This window comes from Phyllobates terribilis, unplaced genomic scaffold, assembly GCF_046119375.1.
Source record: "Phyllobates terribilis strain yellow unplaced genomic scaffold, ASM4611937v1 Scaffold_46__1_contigs__length_10046794, whole genome shotgun sequence".
NCBI lineage: Eukaryota > Metazoa > Chordata > Amphibia > Anura > Dendrobatidae > Phyllobates > Phyllobates terribilis.
In genome coordinates, this window is record NW_027362806.1 from 853,997 (window position 1) to 859,859 (window position 5,863).

The window sequence follows — 5,863 nt, forward strand, 5'->3', positions numbered from 1 at the left end:
AGGCGAGATGCAGCTATGGTCCTGGGAGCTTACCATGACAGAGCGGGACACTTCGGTTGGAAGAAACTGGAGTTCCTACTAAGAGGAAGGTTCTTTTGGGTCGGCATGAGAGGAGCTGTGGAAAAATGGTGCAGAGACTGTGGCCTTTGTCACCTAAGGAGGAAGGACCGTACCAGCCAGAAGACACCCTTGAGGCCCATCGTCACCACGCAGCCTCTTGAGCTGGTAGCTCTGGACCATGTCAAATTGGCTCCCAGCCGGTCAGGATACATCTATGCCCTGACAATCGTGGACCACTATTCCCGTTTTCTAGTGGTGGTCCCGGTAAAGGACTTGACAGCCCAAACAGCGGCCAGAGCCTTCCAGCAATATTTCTGCCGTCCACACGGGTATCCGGAACAGGTCCTGACAGACCAGGGTCCAGCGTTCGAGGCTGAAATCTTCCAGGAGTTCTGTAACCTCTATGGCTGTAAGAAGATTCGGACAACGCCTTACCACCCCCAAACCAACGGGATGTGTGAGAAGATGAACAATATAGTCATTGATCTCCTGAAGACGTTGCCCCTGGAGGAACGCAGCCTGTGGCCAGAAAAACTGCCGGACCTGGTAGACATGTACAACAATATCCCGGTGAACGCTACAAACTGCACCCAGGCTTACCTGATGCGAGCTAGACCGGGTAAGCTGCCCGTAGACCTGGAGATGGGAGTCCTAATACCTGAGGACACCTCCCCGGATGCGGACTGGGATACGGAAAGGCAACTGCAGTACAAGAAGGTACAGGAGAGTGTGGAGAAGAGCCTGGCCCAGGTGAGAGAGAAGCAAGAAAGACTCTTCAATCAACACGCCCCTGCTAGTCCCCTAGAACCTGGTGAGCAAGTCCTAAAGCGGAAGAGAAGGCTACATAAGTTGGACGACCAGTGGGAAAGGGAACCCTACACCGTACTGCAGTCTGACCATGACAACCCAAAGGTGTGCGTAATCACCAAGGATGGAGGAGAAACCACTAGTGTCGTCTCCAGAGACCACCTCAAAAGGTGCCCCGAGCAACTCCGTAGTGCAGAAGAGGATCAGAGTGACCTTGAACCCGCAGAGGACAAGGAAGAAATGATCAGCACCGTTCTCGGAGAGTTCCCTCAGTCCTGGACTCGCATAAATGATGCCATAGTGGTACCTGTCCTGCATTTCCTGCAACCGGCACAGCAACAACCAACACCAGAGCCGGAAGGTGAAGAGGAGCAAGCGGTTCCAGAGGCAGAAGAGCCTGTTCCAGCAGCCCAGGAGAGTCAACCCTCTGCTGACAGTGAGCCTGCCATGCCTGCGGTAAGCCAAAGAACCCGCAGACAGCTGCCTGCCCTACCTGTACACCCAGCTGGTAGCTGTACCCCTAACGCTAGTGGGGAAAGCCAGGTTGGTCCACCACCAGACAGTGGGTTAAGGAGGTCAACCAGGAGCACAAAGGGGCAGATACCCGCTCGCTGGAGAATATAGTGTGCAATAAGATTGTAAATAACCCTGTTGCCAAATGTTAAATTGTTTGCCAAGTTACCTGCATGTTTATTGATAGTGTGTTTCAGTCTCTTGCAGCTACCGTAAGGACTCAAAGGTTATGGACTTTTTATAACCGGGACCTTGTATGGACTGCGTTCGGAGCCTAACCCAGGAATGAACTAAGACTGTAAAGGACTTGGGGTAGGACAGACCCCCACCTGGTTAAGGCTCCCGTTGTTTTTGGTGATATGGACACCCGGTCACAGGCCACACTGTGACCTTAAGAACTCAATTTGTGCGTCGTCTGTCTATTAATGTTTTATAGTTATGCATATTGTCTTTGTTTATTGTTTAGTCCCGGAGTACTAAATTTCACTAGGGGGGAATGTGTCACCCTACCTGGATGCCACAAGTGTAATTAAAGCTGTGTCTGAGAGCAGGGGGGAGGTTCTCTGGTCAGGGGAACATTAGCATGCAATGCCTCCTGTCTCAGGCCAGTAGGGGGAGCAGGCTGCCCCTATAAAAGCTGGTGCTGGGGGCAGGGTTAGAGAGAACCCAGATGACCTGTCTCAGGACTGAGACGTGTCTCAGCAGAGCAGGGACAGACAGTTGCACTGCACCTAAGAGGAAGTGTGGCAGGAGGAGAGCCACAAGCCAGAGACAAGAGGCAAAGAGAGTCTGTCTTGGCAGAGAAAAGACTTCATTTTACCAGACTTTGGTGTCTGAGGCTGGAAGGATTCCACATCCCCCAGCAGAGAACCAGTCCGCAAGGGACTGTATATTCCTTGGCCTAAGAAGCCTGGAGGCCCTGCCACAACCGAAGGGACCAGTAAAGCCGTACAAGGCTGGGAGCAGAAAGGAACCCACGTCGCAGGCCATACAGGCGAGAATACACGGAAAGCTCGGAAACGTGGGCTGTTACCCTATCAGGAGGAGATAGCCAGAAGGAGCGCAGAAAGCACGGTAGGCCTACACCCTCACCCTGACCAGGGCCAATTTCCCCGTTGCTCTCAGACATCCAGGTCCCCTCCTAGCTGGGACTGCTTGTGGGTCAGTTTACCTGTTCAAGTAAAGACCCTGGATTGCAACCTGTTGTCTGTTTGCTCCTTGCTCCTCCAGCACTATCATCACTGGGACTCTCACTACCATCACTCCCACCATCCACTATACTGCCCTGGGGCCGCACTCTTCCCGTGGGGAGTCACACTACCATAGCTGCACATCTCATCAGCCCCAGCGGTCTGCATGCAGCGGCGGTTCCTAATAACCGCAAATCCACGGGTGGCGTAGTCGGACATTATCAGCAGAACATAGCAGACTACCATTGGCCTGACCACCCTGAGCCACGGAACCGGGCAGCCACTACTACCCCCATCGTCTCCCTATTGCCCGGATCCGAGTGCCCCACGGCCCAGGGGGCGCGTCAACTGCACCAGCAGAATAGTGAGTGCAGCTCTGGAGTATAATACAGGATGTAACTCAGGATCAGTAATGTAATGTATGTACACAGTGACTGCACCAGCAGAATAGTGAGTGCAGCTCTGGAGTATAATACAGAATGTAACTCAGGATCGGTAATGTAATGTATGTACACAGTGACTGCACCAGCAGAATAGTGAGTGCAGCTCTGGAGTATAATACAGGATGTAACTCAGAATCAGTAATGTAATGTATGTACACAATGACTGCACCAGCAGAATAGTGAGTGCAGCTCTGGAGTATAATACAGTATGTAAATCAGGATCAGTAATATAATGTATGTACACAGTGACTGCACCAGCAGAATAGTGAGTGCAGCTCTGGAGTATAATACAGGATGTAATTCAGGATCAGTAATGTAATGTATGTACATTGTGACTGCACCAGCAGAATAGTGAGTGCAGCTCTGGAGTATAATACAGGATGTAACTCAGGATCAGTAATGTAATGTATGTACACAGTGACTGCACCAGCAGAATAGTGAGTGCAGCTCTGGAGTATAATACAGAATGTAACTCAGGATCGGTAATGTAATGTATGTCCACAGTGACTGCACCAGCAGAATAGTGAGTGCAGCTCTGGAGTATAATGCAGGATGTAACTCAGGATCAGTACAGGATCAGTAATGTAATGTATGTACACAGTGACTGCACCAGCTGAATAGTGAGTGCAGCTCTGGAGTATAATACAGGTTGTAACTCAGGATCAGTAATGTAATGTATGTACACAGTGACTGCACCAGCAGAATAGTGAGTGCAGCTCTGGAGTATAATACAGAATGTAAATCAGGATCAGTAATAAAATGTATGTACACAGTGACTGCACCAGCAGAATAGTGAGTGCAGCTCTGGAGTATAATACAGGATGTAATTCAGGATCAGTAATGTAATGTATGTACATTGTGACTGCACCAGCAGAATAGTGAGTGCAGCTCTGGAGTATAATACAGGATGTAACTCAGGATCAGTAATGTAATGTATGTACACAGTGACTGCACCAGCAGAATAGTGAGTGCAGCTCTGGAGTATAATACAGAATGTAACTCAGGATCGGTAATGTAATGTATGTCCACAGTGACTGCACCAGCAGAATAGTGAGTGCAGCTCTGGAGTATAATACAGGATGTAACTCAGGATCAGTACAGGATCAGTAATGTAATGTATGTACACAGTGACTGCACCAGCTGAATAGTGAGTGCAGCTCTGGAGTATAATACAGGGTGTAACTCAGAATCAGTAATGTAATGTATGTATACAGTGACTGCACCAGCAGAATAGTGAGTGCAGCTCTGGAGTATAATACAGGATGTAACTCAGGATCAGTAATGTAATGTATGTACACAGTGACTGCACCAGCAGAATAGTGAGTGCAGCTCTGGAGTATAATACAGGATGTAACTCAGGATCAGTACAGGATCAGTAATGTAATGTATGTACACAGTGACTGCACCAGCAGAATAGTGAGTGCAGCGCTGGAGTATAATACAGGATGTAACTCAGAATCAGTAATGTAATGTATGTACACAGTGACTGCACCAGCAGAATAGTGAGTGCAGCTCCGGAGTATAATACAGGATGTAACTCAGGATCAGTAATGTAATGTATGTACACAGTGACTGCACCAGCAGAATAGTGAGTGCAGCTCTGGAGTATAATACAGGAGGTAACTCAGGATCAGTAATGTAATGTATGTACACAGTGACTCCACCAGCAGAATAGTGAGTGCAGCTCTGGAGTATAATACAGGATGTAACTCAGGATCAGTAATGTAATGTATGTACACAGTGACTGCACCAGCAGAATAGTGAGTGCAGCTCTGGAGTATAATACAGGGTGTAACTCAGAATCAGTAATGTAATGTATTTATACAGTGACTGCACCAGCAGAATATTGAGTGCAGCTCTGGAGTATAATACAGGTTGTAACTCAGGATCAGTAATGTAATGTATGTACACAGTGACTGCACCAGCAGAATAGTGAATGCAGCTCTGGAGTATAATACAGGATGTAATTCAGGATCAGTAGTGTAATGTATGTACATTGTGACTGCACCAGCAGAATAGTGAGTGCAGCTCTGGAGTATAATACAGGATGTATCTCAGGATCAGTAATGTAATGTATGTACACAGTGACTGCACCAGCAGAATAGTGAGTGCAGCTCTGGAGTATAATACAGGATGTAACTCAGGATCAGTAATGTAATGTATGTACACAGTGACTGCACCAGCAGAATAGTGAGTGCAGCTCTGGAGTATAATACAGGATGTAACTCAGGATCAGTAATGTAATGTATGTACACAGTGACTGCACCAGCAGAATAGTGAGTGCAGCTCTGGAGTATAATGCAGGATGTAACTCAGGATCAGTAATGTAATGTATGTACACAGTGACTGCACCAGCAGAATAGTGAGTGCAGCTCTGGAGTATAATGCAGGATGTAACTCAGGATCAGTAATGTAATGTATGTACACAGTGACTGCACCAGCAGAATAGTGAGTGCAGCTCTGGGGTATAATACAGGATGTAACTCAGGATCAGTAATGTAATGTATGTACACAGTGACTGCACCAGCAGAATAGTGAGTGCAGCTCTGGGGTATAATACAGGATGTAACTCAGGATTAGTAATGTAATGTATGTACACAGTGACTGCACCAGCAGAATAGTGAGTGCAGCTCTGGAGTATAATACATGATGTAGCTCCGGATTAGTAATGTAATGTATGTACATTGTGACTGTACCAGCAGAATAGTGAGTGCAGCTCTGGAGTATAATACAGGATGTAACTCAGGATCAGTAATGTAATGTATGTTCACAGTGACGCCACCAGCAGAACATAGATGTTGAATATCCCCCCATCTCGATGATATCACTGCAGCCTTGTTAGTTGTGTCC